The sequence below is a fragment of the Telmatherina bonti genome, assembly GCF_933228915.1.
Source record: "Telmatherina bonti genome assembly, chromosome: 6".
In the NCBI taxonomy this organism is placed as follows: domain Eukaryota; kingdom Metazoa; phylum Chordata; class Actinopteri; order Atheriniformes; family Telmatherinidae; genus Telmatherina; species Telmatherina bonti.
Window position 1 is genome coordinate 10,430,874 of NC_136624.1, and position 18,641 is coordinate 10,449,514.

General features: G+C 39.3%; 1 protein-coding gene across 1 annotated transcript in view; it reads left to right on the top strand.

The window, feature by feature from the left end:
• Positions 1-1,024: 1,024 nt before the first annotated feature.
• plxnb1b (plexin b1b) overlaps positions 1,025-18,641 on the top strand; it is a 138,445-nt gene continuing 120,828 nt past the window's right edge. The window contains exon 1 of the mRNA XM_079242226.1: positions 1,025-1,329. The gene's annotated coding sequence lies outside the window, so the exon portion shown is untranslated. The remainder of the gene's footprint in view (positions 1,330-18,641) is intronic.

Here is an 18,641-nt window from a genome sequence, read left to right on the forward strand (position 1 = left end):
GTCCTTGCATCTGTAATTCATCATTAAGTTGTAATAAGTTTGAAAACATGTTTCTGCAAACAGAAAACTGCAGAGAGCTTAAGCAGGAGTTTGTGAAGTGACGTAAGACTGGTGGTGGAACCAGGACAGAAATAAGATGCATGTTTCCTGTTGGCCAGAAGGGGTCTGCAGAGCATCAGTCAGTTCCCTGGACGCAAATGCTGCGTTAAAAAGCCGTAGGAAATACTGGTATCAACTTTTAAATTGCTAATTTCCCATTGGTTTGTGAAAAGACTATCAACAATAATATTTGTTGTTCATTGACATGAAAGTGTAGATCATCTAGACAGTTTTATTTTCAGGCTTTTTAAGTATGCAGCCACGGTGGCTTCTAAAAACACAACTAGTGCATCAAAGACCAGTGGAGTGTTGTTGTAGCACATTATAAACATGTACAGCTGATTAATTATAAATGTATGTTTTTGAGAAAGAACAATTAAAAATTCTTTAACTATTAAACAGAAATATACACATTCATGAAGAACATCTGTGTCTATGAGATTCTACAGCAACAGCTGTTTAAAACCTGCTGTGTTTTAATACTTTTAATTAAACAATAAATAATTAAACAGATAAATATAAACAATTTAAAAAAAGGTATGAAAAAGAAAATGTACATCATCTATCTTTTTATTTTTAATTTTTTTTAAAAATGTTTTGCATGCAGTTTATTTATGTACATTTACCTGGAACTTTAAAAAAAAAAAGTTTTGTCAAAGCTTTATTTACAGCCACAACTGAGCAAAATCTATTATTTCTTTTTAAATAAAGTATAAAAAGTAAGCGTTCAGCTTTCATGATAAAGTGATCTCTCACTTCGGTTTTATAGAATACGAGGAACACATGAAAGCAGCACGACACATCCCCCCCTTCGCCAAACCCCCTCTGCTCCTCTCTGCCGTGGAAATCTCTGCGCTCACAGCGATGAATGCCACAACGTCTCCACGAGTGTTGACCGGCCACATGTGGGGGTGGGAATCTGCTGCGTGAAACAAACCAAAGGACAGAAGCTGGACGTGGACCTGCTTCACAGTGGAACTCACACACGGAGCGGGCTTTTATTCTCCCAGCGGTTCCGTGGGGGAAAGTAGAGAAAGTTGAACTCATGAGAAGAAATAAGGAAAGTCAGGACTGAACGACGTGGGATATTAGAAACCTCGAGGAATAAGGTTACCTGGTGCGCGTGCACAGGCGGAAAAACCTGGATAACGCGAAGGAAACTAAGGAAAGTTGATGCGACTGGAATAAAAGGAGCATTTTAACCTGAGAAGAAGCTTGGCGCAATGAAAGGTGAGTTTTTATCAAGGTGGTGGTCATTTTACTCAGCCCGGTACATGCTGGTTCCCTTCTGCATACGGCAGGAAAAAACAAACAAACAAACAAACAACAAACCCCCCCCCCACAAACTCCTTTATGTCAGGCAAAAGGCTGACTTGGTGTGTGTTTCCCACCTGTTACCCCGATGATCCAACATCCTCCGTGGAATCAACATTATTCTAATGCTGGAACAAAAACTCATTTTTAAATGTGTGTTTATATCCCAGCTTGTTTTCTTATTTTGTATTTATAAATAATTGTTACAGTAAATAGAACCTTGCCTCAAGCAAAACCTCTTGGACTGTCACGATACATCAATGTGCATTGGTACCGATACATTGATGTGTATCGATATATCATGATACGTTGATCTACAAGGCTACGTCCATGCATGTATCAGTGATCATTTGTAGGATGTCGGTTTAAGCTTTTATTTTATAGCTTCTTTGTTCCAACAACCAAATGGTCATATTGTAGTCAAATAAGGCTGATATCCAAAGGTATAGTGTGTAAGGCTGGCGATAAACCTGCTTCCTTGTGTAGGCTACTTTGCATTTGTTTGAAGCATCTGTTGTGCACATCCTTTAGAAATTAAGCATTTGCAAGCTGGGATGTGAGAGTAGGGGACGCCCTTTGCGGACTGGGACGGCAGTCAGGAAAACATGCGATGTGTTGAAAGTTGTGACGCTTTTATGATTTGCATCATTAATATTTTAATGCTGCTTTCTCGTGGAGTTGCAGTCCCAAAAGTGTCGTGCACATATGTCTGTTAAATGTCCAGCTTTTGCTTGACTTAATGTAATACCGTTAGCTAAAACAATATGGGTATGGTATTTTTTTTGGCTAACGCTAGATTTTAGGACTTCTTACCTTTAGGTGGCAGCAGAGATTCGCTGTTTCCCCTGGTGGTTGCTACAAGTTGCCAACGTGACTTCCAAATAGTTGTAAATTTCTGATATGCTGGTCTTTTTAACCATGAGTTCATCTTCGTCCACATTTTGTCACTCCTCTTGCTACGTACAACCATTACAATGCTCACAAAAGTTGCTGTAGTGTTAGCATCTACATGCAGCCATTGAGCATGAATGCACAGTAGTGTTTGGAACAAAGGCATATCACTTCCTTAAAATATGCAGATAATTGGACTACTATTTATTGGCGTTTAGGCAGTTTTTGCAAAGGCCTGATGCAGATAAAATTTCTTTGTATTATGCAGTACGAGACCAGATGTGAGGTCACAAGGCTGACTTCAGTGAAAATTATGGAAAGCTTAGAAGAAAATCTTGTTAACCAAGTCCAAAATTGCATTTTGGCTGCACAGTGACAAGTAAGCTCTAAACAACAGCTGGAGGGGGATCAGAAATATCTTTACAAGTTGAATGGAAACATGAAAACAGTAAGATGGAGAAACTGGGGAGGGAGAGTGGCTAACGGGTATTTTGTCCTCCAGTCATCAGATACTTGACCTTGTTCAGCAATTTCATCAACCACCGGTGTGCTAAGACTAGTTTCCCACAAGAGTCTTTACATATTGCTCACACCAGGGGTGTAACACCAGCTTTGCTCCTCCAGGGCTGTACTTTGCAAATATTGAGTATCCCTACTGCAACACACCTGACACACCTCCGACTGAATTAGCAGGCTTGTGCCGAGCTTGACATAAAACTCTGCACCAGTCTGCGGAAGTGCATAAAATTGTAGTTCCACCTTCATCCACGAGGGGCTGCAAAACAGAGCAAATCCCCATAGACTCCTATGTTAAAAAGACCAACTTCACAGCAGAAAGAAACATGTTTACAGCCTGGTTCAAAAATCCATTTTCGGTTTATAGGTCAGGTTCACCTTCATGACAACTGTGGGGGTAGTGAATTTTTTTCTAACTCGCCCGTTTTAAAGTAATTCAATCTCAAAGTTCGTCATATTTAGGGGCGTGTCCTTTTGATTGACAGGTACCGATCTCCCGCTTTAAGTAAGAAGAACGTAGAACAACCGCAGTTTTTAGCCGGTTAACAACGTGACTTAGCTTTAGCCTGCTTACATCCGTTAGCTGGTTAGCTCCTGTTATCTCGGAGTTAGCTTGGTTAGTTTGTAGCTACAGAAAGCTCGGAGTTCGCTCGATGTCAATTATCCGCCATGACGCTCACAGCTCCCCTCTCAGCTCCACGTCTTTGCCTATATTTGTATTTTCCGGGCGAGACGACGCGCATGCCCCTGCCAAGATGGCGATGGTAGGAACCACCAACCGAGCTTCAGTTCAGCTCTTCAGAAACCTATGGGTGACGTCACAGAGGCTCCGTCCATCTCTTTATATACAGTCTATGGTTTACACCCTACAAATCCGGCAACTCTGTTCTGACTGAATTCTCTGATGCGCCCCCTAGTGGAATCCTTTGGTAAGAAGTGTAGTACACAGAAAATTATGTGAAAAATGACTCTCAGGTTAAATTAAATCCAAATTTGTTTACTCATAACTTAACTGGAGTATTTTATCTGTCTGCACTGATTGGATAATTGGACTCAAACATCAAACATTCATAAATACCTGTTGAAATAATGCAGTGGTTCATTATGGCAGGAGGGGAAAATTAGGTCAGTCTATCACTGTGTACCCATTCAGGGTCTGCACACTGAATGCAAAAGAAAGAGGGTTTGTATTTCTAAATCAATCCTTTGAAAACATAGGGGAAGAAATAACTTTAAATGCCAACCCAGAGCACTGAAGCTGATCCCAGTTGATCTCAAATTTGAACAATTTGTTTAGACTACATTCAGATTGTAGGTCAGGCCCACAGGAGGTAATCTATGATGCCATAATTTTTTCTGGGTTGTAGACGGAAAGGCGGAGTCCATTGTGTGATGGCTGGGAAGGGGGTTGGATGGTGTGAGGGGCAGATAGAAAATGACCTGACCAGTCCCGACCACCAGCTGTTAGCTAAAAGCTGGTGTTAGCTTCAATGTAATGAGCTGCAGAAGAAATTGTTATAAAGTTTAGCTTATTTTCTACCAACAGACCTCATACATTTAATTTAATTTCATTTTCTGAACCGCTTAATCCAATTCAGGGTCGCGGGGAAGCTGGAGCCTATCCCAGCTGGCTTTGGGCGACAGGCAGGGTACACCCTGGACAGCTTGCCAGTCCATCGCAGGGCAGACCTCATACAGTTGTTTTGATTTTGCTCTGAAGCCCTGATAAGATCTCCTTCCACACTGTAAATGGTCATGGAAAGCACCACGAAGGATGGAGAAGCAGAAATACTGTTGAAAATCAAAAACTTATTCAGCCATTCTTCAAACACCCCACACCTCCAGAGGCTTTTTGGTGTTGACAAACATGTTGTCACTGTTGACATGTGGATGTGGCTGTAATTTCACATTGTTTCTTTTTTATTCTCTCTTTTGAGAAACTTCTGAATGCTTGGAAGCAGGTGGACTCTGGGTGAATGTATGGCATGTCTTTCCTGAATGACTTTGATTGAAATACCTGAAGAAATGAAGGGACAAATCTTCTGACCAGTTTTAGGATTTTTAACTTACAAAATAAAAACAGAGATGATGGAATGAATGGATACAGAAATACCCTAATAGAAACATAGGAATGTGTGGAAATCATTAAGTTTGAGCAGTTAAACTTTAATCTCTTCTTTGTCATTCAGGTTAAGACATTCCCACTTTGAGTGTGAGAAGGTCCCTTCCATTGCATTACACTTCCAACACAAGTTGTTCTGAATCAACCCGTTCTATAAGCCTTACTGGTGTAAAATGGTACCGACAGACCATTTGGTATTTTTTATGTTTTTCCATGTTTCCTCCTAAATGTTGCAACTTGGATCCCTTTGCGATTTTAATCTTTAACTGTCATGTGTCCCACACTGGGCATCCACCAGTACATTGTAAATAACCGCGGCTAAGTAATAGGGGTGGGAAATAAAATCAAAATATCGAATATCAGGATTTTTTCCTTCACAATTTTAAAATGGATTTTTTAAATATAAATTTTTAAAATAAATAAAAATAATCCATGATAAATTTTTTGTCATTTTTATTGCTTTTATTGATCTTTTTACTTGTCTTCGTGGGCATTATAGCAGCAGAATGATGGTTTAGCCACTGTGTTGTTTTTTTCCTAACTGAAATCAAGAAAGATGACGAGCAAAAAAAAAGTTTTGTACTGTTTTTTGTTTTTAGGCTACAAAATCAGCAAAATCAAAGAATTGTGAGAATCAAAATTTAAACCGAATTGGCACTCAAAAAAATTGGAATCAGATTTTTATGAAAGCAAATTGTCACAGCCCTACAAAGTAAGCAGGTTTACGCTTTTCTAAAAAGAGTTATAAAATGTTTTCTTCCACTCCTGGTTCAATGCCCGTTGCTGCCATACAACTTCTTAACTGAATGTACCACCAAAAATCCTCTCTCTTGATTGAGCGTTCATTTATTTCTTGAAATGACAGAAAAGCCTCGTCTTTATACAGCTCGCCAGTCTTATTCAGGTTCCCCTGCAGCTACAATTTCCACATGATAAGTTTTCTATCCATTTCTATAGACGAATTGTTCCACGTTGAGGTATATTCTGGTCGATACTGGGACATTCTTAACATCTTGGTTAGCTTTGCCCATATCGCTCAGTAATGTTGAAAGATTGGATTGTTTTACCATCCGGGCAGAAAGGTTTCCATCCAAGGTGTGAGCCATAGCCAACTCAATGTCTGGCCAATTTTACCATTTCCAATGCTACATTATAAAATTTCATAAAGCTTTTGCATGGTGATTATGGGGTTCTTTCTATTCCACAAATAATCTTTAATCATCTGATTGTTCTCTTGGAAATTCCCACAGGAATTGTCTCCATCAGTGAAATATAATTAAACTTAGGGGCTAAAACCATTTTAAATGTACTGATTTTCCCGTCAGTTTAAAATTAAGCGATTTCCATCTGCCTAGGTCATTTTTTATTTTCTGAAGTAACAAAATTATTTTAAGTTGCATAATGTTGATCATGTCAACTGTTAGTTTTATCACAATATATTCCATGCCTGATTATATCCATTTTAATTGGAGTTTACTAACTGCAGCAGGATGGCATCCTCTGCACACAGGCATCACCTCTGAGTTGTAACGGTTTATTTTATTGCCAGAATTTGAGAAAACTTTTCAATAGTTCTTTCAAAAGAACAGGGGTTGATGAAGCTGGGCCTACAGAAAGCCAAAGGATGGCATACAGGAACAGCTAATGTTATCTGCCTCCTGCCTTCACTCCTGTCATTCCTGTCTCTGCAATAAGGGTAATAGCATGTCACCCTGTTTTGTTTCCCATGAGATCTCCAACAAAGGGGGCCATTAGTGCCTTGGTTGGGACTGATGCTCTTGGTTCTGCTTAGATCAGTTTAATACAGTTGACAAAACCAGACTTCCAGGGCATAGACCAGAAACCACCACTCTACCCTGTCAAACACCCTTTCTGCATCAAGGGAAAAGGCTGCTGCAGGGGCGTTTTCATGACGGCTCATCCACATGAGATAGAACAACTGTCTAAGATTTTTCGGCGCTGAACTTCCCTTCATAAATCCTATCTGGTCTTCATGGATCATGTTTGGTAAAATATTCTCAAACCTCATAGTCAGCACTTTAAAAGCCATATTGTCTAAACTCACTGGTCATAAACTATCTGGATCCAGCAGATCTTTGTCTTTTTGGAGAATGAACAATGTCAAGGCCTCTTTGGTCTACTGACACTTCAGCCAAAATAGTTGCAAGCAAATATATGTATCACTCCACTGGTTAGCCGTCTAGTTGTGGCAACTTTCCAGGTTTCATGGGTCGGATGGCTGCCTTGACTTCTGATTGTGAAATGGGGTATCCATCTCACTGGCTGGATCTGAGTATATCTTGTTGAGTTTAATTTTAGAAAAAAAAGTGTTCAACTTTACAAGGTCTTTCTCTAGAGTATAACATTCTGAATAAAGGTTTTTAGATGTTAGATTAATATCCTTAACTTTGTGACTACTTCTTCCTTTCTATTCTTAATTCCACGAATATCATAACCTCCCTTTGCTTCAGCTGTCTGGCACTTTAATCCTTTCTAGTAATTCATTATGTCTATGTATGGACCAGGACATGTTGACCAGCTGTCGTGCATGTAATGCTGCAGAGCAACATGGATGTTATTTACCTGAGGAAGTAGAGCAAAGCAAATAATAGCCTGGTGCAAAATTTAGTCCACTTAAGTGAACCCAAAGTAGTGTTTGAGTGAATATTTGGCATCACGCTCCATTGGATGGAGTCGTGTTTAGAGTCTTGTAATGTTGTGTGTGTTGTTTCTATACACGCTTGAACTACATGGGGGTTGGGCGACGTGATGAGTTTTCAGGGAAGACTTGATAAATAGCTGAAGGGAGACTGATCGGGATTATAGTAGATACGTTTTTGTTGGCATCTGAATAGGTTGAGGATTATTGACCAGCTAGATGGTCAAAAGGTTGAAAAGGAGAAAATAAATCTTCATCTTCTGAGCTGCTGTCACAGAGCTCAGTAAATGTTTGGAGACAAACATGACAATCCAGCCCTGTGTCATGCATGTGCAGTTCTGTTGGGCTTATTAACCACTGCGATATATCAGTGGGAGGTGGGAGACCATCAGTGAGCACTACTGTCCCACCACTTGGAATGACCCAACAGTCCACACACAACGTTTTCAGAAACAGCTGAAGAAAAAGTTTTAATCAGTAGATTTAATTCTATTAATGGTCTTCCAGACTGCACTTATGTGCGCATTAAGTTATTCCTCCTGTCCCACCACTGTCTGTCCACATGTCTCTTCTGTTTCATGACGTTTTATGGACATTTTCAAGTGTTTAACTGGATTTTAGAGATGGGTGGGACCTCATTTATGAGGAGATTAGTTCGATCATGGAAGAACACGTTCATGAATCTGATCTTAAATTATGTTGATGAATGAAACCCGATGTCATTAAATTGTCTTTGTAATGTTAGGAGCTGAGGGAAGCCACACTCATCCCTAATGTTGGATGGGATCTTGACTTATGACATAAGGTCTGTCGTCTTTTTCCAAAGTTGTTTTAAGTATTTATATCAAGATTATTCTCATACGAGCAGACTGCTTGCTACTCTTATGCCTGAATTTCCACCATTTGTTATTCAGAATAATTATCTTAACTAGTAAACACTGTCATGGCTGTGTAAAACTTTATTGGACCCGTTCCCTAACTGGTGGTTCTGTGTTCTGTGATACACTGTCCTGTTTAAGTAATATTGCTATATTTCTGCTATTATTATGCATATATTTAATCTAAACCTTAGAATGAATTTGAGAAATTGTTTTTCTTCATGATGTAATTTTTCAATGATGCATTAAAGCCCTATTACAGAACTTAGTTTTAGTTTTTAAACTGGCGCCACCTGACGACAGCTAATCCAGCATCCATCTTCATCCTGTCTCTTCTCTGAGATCTGTTCACACTGTAAAAGTCTGTCTGATGTTGAATCATGTCCCTTGTTCGGCCCATTTCTCGCTCTCTATTCTTCTTGTCCTTTGAAAATGATCTTTTGGGTTTCTTTTTATGCATCCGTCATGTTGAAAGCCTGTGTGTTGATGTCCAGTTTCTGGCATTTGATGCGATGCTGTAAAGCAATATGCAGTGTGATGTGATACTCCAGGAAAGAAAAACAAGTAGTGAAACAGTTTCTCAACCTGATGACGCTGCAGGGCTATGACTTCAGGAATGTACAGGATTATTATGGCTTCATGGTCGGATCGTAACAATGATAAACGTCAGCGTCACATCAAGATGAGTCAGAAAAACATATTTTTAGTCAGAAATTTGTGAGGTGTTGATTTAAAGCTGTGACTCATAAAAGGTCTGCACATTTGTCTATTAAAAGGATATTTTTTCCATAATCCATTTGAGCAGCTGCGCAATGGAAAGAGTTTTCTAAGTGTGACATGTCTAATTCATTGACACTAAAATAACAATGAGCTGCTTTCTTGTAGAAGAAAATTTTGGACCACTTGTGGGGATAGGTAGGAAAGTCTGTCCTGTGGCAAATAAAGACATAAAATTTGCCCCACATAAAACCCCACCGAGCCAAATAACCAAACCAGACCAAAGCAAACTATTCCTGTTTTTGTTGCCTGGAGAACAAGAACATTCATTCTCTGTTCTCTTGTAGAACTTAAAAGGCTTAAAAGTCACCAAGTCTCAGCCTGAGTGTGTTGTCTCTGCAGAAACTGGCTTATTCAGGTTATCCTGATTCAAGCTCTTAGGATTATCATGACCTGGATGACTGAGAAGCCACACACATGAAGAATCTTGTTAGTGCTTAGTTCGGGTCATGAGGGTTACATTTAATGGACTTGTACCAGATCAGTTAATGCAGCCTGGAGAAGTTGGTGATGAAAGGCAAAGACAATGGCAGAAACTAGCTGTTTCTAAACCTGTGGCGACCTGCCATGTTCTGATTACAGTTGTGATGGGACATATCAGATCCTGTAAACCCTCATGTCTTACTCAGTGATGTTAAACAACAACAGAAGATATTTTTTTTTATCTGGCAACAGTTGGGTTTCACAGTAAACCTAAAAGAAATCAATGCTGTTTTTTTTCCCCATGTGTTTTCTTTTTGCCCCTTTATATTTGCCCCGCAAATCTGGCACTGTGAGTCTGTAAGGGTGCTGCCCCATCAGCGATCCCAGTACCGAACTGGGATGCTTCACAAGTACAGCTGTCATGATTGTGAAATTTGATCAAATTTAAAAACTCTATATCCTATTATAGTTTATGACACATATGAATCATTGGACCTGTCTTAGCTTTTGTTTCAGTTGCCAAACTTTCTTTTGGAATTATAGTTGTATGTAAACTAAGTTAAGATTTTTTGATGACTTAGGTTCTAGCTAGGGTTTGAAGTCGGCTGGTCAAACATAGGAGCCATAAATGTAAGTGATTTTATGTTTTATGGCTACCCTTGTGTGTACACACTTGATTGGCACTTGGGTAGTGGGTGTGTCACTTTGGATGTGTAGTCTGTGGTTAGAAATGGTTGGACTGATCTGGACGCATCACCTGTCTCGAAAGAAGTAGGGGTGGGGTGAGCTCTGTATTGAACCTTTTTTTGTTGAACACAAACAGTTATGCAAGTAATGCAAGATGTCATCTACGTATTGTTTTATTTCTTTGTATATGTTGAATAATGTTAATGTAATTTGTTCTGACATGGAAAATAAACCAACACGAGACAAGAAGTTACATCCTTCCATGGCTGATGAAAAAGGTGGTGTTGGACAGTTTGCCATAAACATCAACATTGCTGTTACCTGGAGGTCTGACTTTTTAAAAGACAGTCCATCCGACTGGGAAAATCCTCCAACACCTTGTTGATTCCCTGAGACCAAGACTTAAGGCAGTTCTGGTGGAAAAATGGGTTGAGCCTGCTAGTAGGATGGTGGACAGAGAGTGTGTTTCAATCTTAGGTGGACCCTTAAGTACATGACTCATTCATGATACAATCGGTTGACTCAGCTACCACCAGGTAGGTGCTATAAGAGCAGATAGAACATCCAGATTGTAAGATTGCTTTCTTTGAGGATGGTAAAAACATTGTGTGTTTCTGGAGGATCTGCAGACTATGAATTTTATTTTTCTTTGTTTCCAGTGCATATGACAGTCGAGTTACAAAGAGGTAGCGTACACCTGGGTGGCCACCAGTCCAATTGCAAGACCAACACAGAGACAAACAATCACTAACAATCCAAGGGAGAATTTAGTGACAGATTAACCTTACAATCATGTCTTTGGACTGTGGGAGGAAGCCGAAGTATCCACACACAGATGGGAAGAACACACAAACTCACACAGAAAGATCTCTCATTGATGCCTCGTTATACTAAGTGGGGTAATGCTGATTATTTAAGGGTGCATTCACATCAGAATAGTCTGCTAGACTTGGCCTGATTGGGGACTCGACTCAGTTGTAGGGTGGTGTATCCATATGGACTATGATTGCATTCATGATGCACTTTGGTCAAACGAGCCAAACCATTAGAATAATATATCCCCATTCCCACCAAAGGTGGCGCTGCACCTTTGTAGTAGTTAGCAAAACGAGGACAAGACCCACGTGAAGAAGAAAACGGAGTTTTTTTCCACTTGCAAGTTAAACATGGAGATAAAACTATAGATTTAAAAAAAATATATATTTTTTTGTCTTATGCAAGTAAACTGCACAAATACACTGCAACAATGGACGCAGTATGAACAAGAGACAAGGTAGAGGACCCTTAATGCCATTGCTATGTATTTACCCACAATGCAATGCTACATCATATGAAGTGACTTGTGACTTTTTTTTTTGTAGTACGCTTTCTGTTTTTGGTCTGCTTTAAATGAATCGAGATCTGTGTTTGTAGGTGGACCAAGTGATCAAGTTCTTTGATCCGAATCAGAATTTGTTTAGCGCATTCACATTTCCCCTAACAAAGCAGACTTTCCGAGCAAACAAACTAGGATTTGGTTCGAAAAGGCTAATGTGAACGTGCCCTAAGAAATGGATAAATGAGCCGTCTGATCAGTCAGCCTCTACTGTTGATACATGAAAGTACACGGCCTGTCTGCCTCCCTTGTGTTTACTGTGTGTGTGTGTGTGTGTGTGTGTGTGTGTGTGTGTGTGTGTGTGTGCTCACAAGCAGGTGTGTTTGCGCAAGTTTATTGGTTGAGAAGTGTGTGTCATGTAATGATTTACCGAATAATCCACTTCCTCCTGAACTTTAGCTGGCCTCATGGAGAAGAAATGAGCTCCTGTGTTTACTGATGATTCATGTTGATTGAAGGGATTTGAATGCAGCCTGTTTGTAGGTATGATACACCTCACGCAACCCGAGTGAACATAAATGGTGGAAAATATTTGGAGGCAGATATCCAAAATCAAGTTGCTCAGACATACATGAGTGTTTGTGTAAATGTCATGGTTCTGTCCTCTTTTCTTTTTAAAGAGCTGAGAAAAACTGATAGAAGTTACCCTAAATGATCCTTCCCACTGCAGCCAAGTGCTGCTGTTGACAGGGCAAGTTTTTCCGGATGTTGTCAGGTCTGAACCTTCCCACTGGATGTGTAATCTGAATCTGAATTTGTGGTATCAGGAAACAATGAATCCTTTAAAATATACATCATTCTCCACTGAATCGATGCCTCATGACCAAACCTGCATGGTGGAAGTGTAGAATTTTGAGGTTTAAATGATCGTGATCATAATTCCTGCATCATTTATTTTCAATCAGTGTTAAACTACTCTCACTTAAACGTTGAGTTTTCTCTCATATTTGCAGTAATAAATGACAAGTTTGATCACAATGTGACTGATAGGGCTTTAAAGTGTTTTATACTAGGGTTGGACTCAATCAAAAGAGTTAATCTAATGAATGACAAGATTAAGCTCATTTTAATTGCAACACATCTTCCCCAAAAAGCTTAATTTTTGTAATTTAAAGGTTTTAGTGGATGACTAAATCAAATAATAGGAGGAGTTTACGTAGCAGCAGCTGAGAGGAAGCTACACATTCTTTCACATTACTCACCAAAAGTCTCCAATATCACCAGAAGACCCTCCTACACTTGTTGATAGTCGCCTTTTCTTTTAGTAGACTCAGTCATGGGTCTAAAGAATGGCTAAATATAGCGGTAAAGTTGTGTAGCAGAGGTCTGCCGTGTGCATCAGTGATGTCAGTTTGCCAGGTAATTGTGCACAACAAATTTTCCACTAATAAAAAAACATTTTTTTTAACACTTTAGTTTTTCAGAATTAATGCATCAAGGTTTCTGCCTTCCATCGTCCCCCTGTCTCATTTCTGAGGTCTCTTCAGCCAGTCAAAGTCAGTCTTATATTAGTTAATCTCTAATCTGTTGCTATGTCCCTTTCTATCTTGTTTTCTCTCGTCCTCCGACAATGTTCTCCTGCATTTCTTTGATGAGTCAGCTGTGGTGACATTCAGATGATCACTGTGTTGATGTCTAGTTTCTGGTGTATAATGTGTTGCTGTAAAGTGAAATGCTGCTGAAATGTGATGCTTCAGGTAGGAAAATTAAGTAGGGAAGTGTGGTTTCTCAGCCTCAGGATGCTGCAGGGCAACGGCGACTCCAGGAATGTACATCATCAATGAATAAACATCGTCACAGAAATATTTACAGATAAAATGAATTTAAGTCACATTAACCTCGGTAGTTTATCATTTCTCTGGTAAGGTCTGTACCGACCCACAAATCTCGGCTCTCCATTTAATACAGATTTAGTTGTGGTAATTAAAACTGATCCATGGATATAATGCAGAGGCACTGGAGGGAAAATGCCATGCCATTTCTCTCTAAAATGCCTCGATGATCTCTAGTCTTGCAGCCATTTCTGGTCCTTACCTCCCTCAATTAATCTTTTCTTTTCTTCCTTACTGAACACTTGACAATCGCCGCAGCCTCATTTTCTCAGAATTTCCTTCTGCAATGCTTCAAAATGACACTCCCAGATTATTTCCAAGCTTTTCTTTTCTTTTCCTGTGGCAGTGAGTCAGTTGATTGTAGAGAAAGAGGCCCGGCTGGTGAGATAGGATGACTTGAATGAGAAGAGCTTTGTAACTGCACCCTTGACAAGGACATGAGACCTCCACCTGAACAATGAACACCTAAAACATGCACACCCTCTTATGTGCTCAAATTCTTATGAGCTTCAGGGCACGTTCACATCAGCCTTTTTGATTTGAATCCGAGTCCGTTTGCTCAGAAAGTCCTCTTCATTTGGGGAAATGTGAGTGCACCAAACAAATTCTGATTCGGATCAAAGAAGCGGATTCGATCCGCCTACAAAGCAGGTCTCAGTCCGTTTTAAGGGGACCAAATACAGAAGCGTACTACAAAAAAGTCACCTACTGCATTTGCCGTAGCATTGCATTGTGGGTAAATACAATGGCCTTAAGGGTCCTCTGCCTCATCTGTTGTTCATATTGCGTCCATTCTTGTGGCATATTTTTCCAGTATACTTTCACCAGACAAAATAAAAAACCTAAAGCAGTGAGTGATAGGTTCGTCTCCATCTTTAACTTGCATGTTGAGAAAACTCAGTTTTCTTCTTCACGCTGGTCTTGTTCTCTCTTTCTGTTGCTAAATACTAGTGCAGCGCCACATTTGGTGGTAATGGGGATATGTTATTCGAATGGTCTGGCTTGTTTGACCAAAGTGCATCACAATGTGATCTCTGTCTGGATTGAAACACCCCCCTACAACTGAGCCGATTCCCCAATGGCACCAAATCTAACAGAAAATCCTGATGTAAATATACCCTCAGTTGAAAACCTAAACTTTGTTTTTTATTTTTCATCTTCTTTTAATTTCATTCAACTGTTAAAATTTTAAGACATATTTAACTATCTTTGCTTTGATTTGTTTAGTTGTTTTTGTTTTTTTTTTCTATTGGGAAAACGCCTAAATCCTTGTAATTCCAGTCAACAGTCTGATATATCTTCAGCTGTTAGATTTTAGGACTAAAATGATGCAAAATGCATGTATCAATAGATATAGCACCATAAAGGCAAACTGCAACTACAAAACGAATGTATTGCTATCATAACTTTGTAGAAATAACACACATTATCAACAGTGACCAAACCCTTTCTCATCTGCGAATTCTCACAAGTCTTGGGTTTCAGGAGAGAAAATATTGGCACTAGAACAAACACACAACAGAAACTTAAATATTTAAAGATTGTTAATGTCGTACAAACTAATGACTGTCAAACCTGGTATAAATAAAGTTGTCTATGAATTTGACTTGACTGGTCACTTTTTCCTCCAGATGTTTTTGCTATTTACAGTTATTTATGCCACTATTTACCTGCTGTTCCCACAAAACCACCTCCAGCTCAGCTGGTTTTTGGCTCCATTGTGCATTGAAAACATCAGCGTAGTTTTATTCCAGCCATGGAGGACCATTGTTTTTGTTTTTTAAAGACAAAAATAGAATTTCCTGCTCATTTTTTAAATTCTTTTTTTTTTTGTACTTCTCAATATTACTGCCAATTTAAACTAATTAGTGGAAAGTTGACAGGAAGTTGCTTTATCATCACTTTTAGGTACAAGAGCTCTCTTAGCCACTTAGTTGTGATCGTGATCTTTTTTTCAATATGATGAAATGGTAATAAATGATGGTGTTATCATGGATTATTGTGGATTTATCACATGGAGTCTCAGAATAAACGCTACATGGATTGTAAAGACTACCTAAAGGGTAAACTAGCCATCACAATTTACCACAGAGAGGTACACACTTCCTGAGAAGCGTGTGATTATATAAGCAATGGTACTCAGGGGCATCATTATCTAGTACTGATGGAGTCTAAATTGAAAGTCAAATCAGTGATGTAGTGTGTGAAGACTTCTCCACCAAAGTTCAGCTGAAGGTCTAGACTTTAAACAAGTAGATTTCTATTAATAAAATAGTATGTTTTTAAAATTTTCCTGCGGTTCCTCCTGCCTGATTGTTCGATAGATATTCTTTCTGTCTTTCTGTTTCAGTTTGAACCTGAACGCATCAGAAGGGAGGATTTACTTTACTTTGCTTGTCAACTTGTGACTGGAAGCTGCTCCTGAAGAAAAACATTATAAGTTATATGTATGTAAAATAGAGAGTCTCTTGGTAAATTTTTTATTATATTTAAATATTATGTAGTTATAAATAATATATATAATTGTGTAGAGCCAGACCAAAACCAGACTGATTTTTTTTTTTTTTATCAGCGACTGATTAGTCGGATTGATTTCAGTGTCTCTCATATTAAATTCAACACAGACGTAATAACCTGGATGTCATCGACATGTATCATTATTCAATATGTGGTGATATGTAAGGGATAATTAGCACTGTGACGTACATGCAAGTCCGTACATGTGTGCGATTGTGTGTAAACAGAGTGAGATGGTGTGTGTATGTGTGAGAGAGATAGTAAATATAAGAATTGAGACAGGCAGGGAGAGAATGTGAATACTTATTCATTCCAAAGTTAATAACCTTGTATTACACAACCGTATAAATTACACTGTTCTTGTATTAATTTGCTTTACAGAACTTGCACTGAAAGATGACAGTGTCAAGAGCAATAGGACTGTGCAAGGGGGTGGTGGGGCACTGCTCCCACAGATGGAAGAAGATGTTAGTAATTACTGAAGCACACACAATCATTACTGAATGCCCGACAAGATGGGGTACCAAGGAAGAGATGATTGCCAAGGTGTTAAAGCAGCTCAAATCTTAGGTATTGTCAAGTAACTGATATGCATGCTCCCTCATCCCAACCTGGTAGGATATTGACATGTTTGTTCACTAGGCACTGCAGGACTTTACAGATGCTCCTTCTGGAGAGAAGTATGTCAGTATCTCCTACCTCCAACCAGTATTTAGATTTTTCCACGCCATATTTTTCTTATGCTGTTATGGAAACAATCATCACACGTCCTCCCCAATTTCCTTCATATTGTGAAGAAATGTGCATTTTCAGGCAGAAAATCACCATATTTTAATTGGAATCCGTTAAAAAGAGGGAGGCGGCACTTCCGTTCAACACTCTTATCTTTCAGGCTCCTGACAGCACGCCATGGGCACACAGTCACTAATGTACATACACACACAGCACCCTGGACCACACAGTGACACACAACCCGCAACACTATCATATATCACTGTCATTAGTGATTTGTTGCAATAGCATCTGCTGCTGCTTCTTGTTAAAAACATTATTTTAACAGGAAAAAAATTTGTAATTGATCTAGTATCATTTCCTTTATGAGTGACCATGGTATAAGCGGTCGGACGGTTTACGCCTCTGCGTCGTCCATTAATTTCTGATAATGGACTGCTAGTCGGGCATTATCCCTTACTTAATCCATACCATCAGAAAGGAAGCCTTTTTAATTGTCCACTGATAACAAGCTGGGTGTTCCCTCTCCTTTTTAGTCTGCTGGACATGCAGTCCATGCTTTACTAAAATACGTTCACATTTTGACCTATTTGTTTCTGGATCATGTACACATACGTCTTCTTCTTTGCGAGATGAGCTTTAACCTGCATTTTGTGGTAATCGGGGTGAACTGTCTTCACAGACAGTGATTTCTGGACATGTTCCTGAGTCCAGGCAGTGTTATCCAGTTCAGAATCATGTCTGTTTTAATGGAGTTTAGCTTAAGGGCCCCAAAGATCATCCCTATTCATTTATGACCTTCAGCCTTGTCCCCTTCGACACAGAGATTCCTCCTTATTCTGAACCATTTGATGATTTATACACTGTAGATTGTGCAATCTTCAAACTTTTTTGAAACAATCTTAGATTGGTGAACCATTTTATGAGAGACTTTGTCTCTCTGAAGTGCTTGTTTATACCCAGTTGTGTGACTGACTTGCTGCCAGTTAATCAGTTAATTGTCAACCCATCGTGAACTCGTTCTGAATTTGTACCAATTCGTTTTCCAGTCTTTAGTTGTCCTTATTTAAACTTTTTACAGACGAGTTGCTGCCATCAGATTCAAAATGCGTTCATATTGGTTTAGTATTTAAACATAAACTGGTTTTTCCACCTATGCAGACATTTTTCTTACAGTTTCAGTTCACTTTGGACAGGATTCATTCAGAATGCGTGAACAGTGTGAAAGAAGAAAGAAATGAATATTCTTTCTTTTGTTTTCCATGCAGATTTCTGTGCAGACACAGAGATGTTGGACTATGCTGCACTACTGTTTGCATGTTTTGCATATGCTTTGAATTTTCACTTGCAGATATTTCCTAGCATGCTTGGGCTTTACAACATGGAGAGAAAGAGAGGTGGAAGGGAAATGGCCCTGCCTCTTTTGTTTCTTTTGTTGTGGTGGAGTCTGAAAAGAAGAGCCAACCAGAGCAGGGGGTTGTGAGACGAGAAAGGTGGGGGTTAGATACATACCTCTGAGGACAGAGGGGGATATCTCCTCCCTTCCCTGTCAGGGACACAGCTGGTGTTGATGCAGAGTCGTCCTCCTGTCTCCTCAGGCAGGACAGGTGAGTAGGAGTGGCTGCAGAGGGAGTTTCCACCATCTGGCTTCTGTACCAAAAGAAATCCTTTGAATTAAAACTTTTGAAAGTTACAGTGATCACTTTAACCCTTGTGGATCACTTCAGTTTCGTACTCTACCAGGTTATGGTGCTCCATTATATGCAACCAGTAAAAACAGAACTGACTAACATATTTTTCCACCTTTTTATTTGCTCTC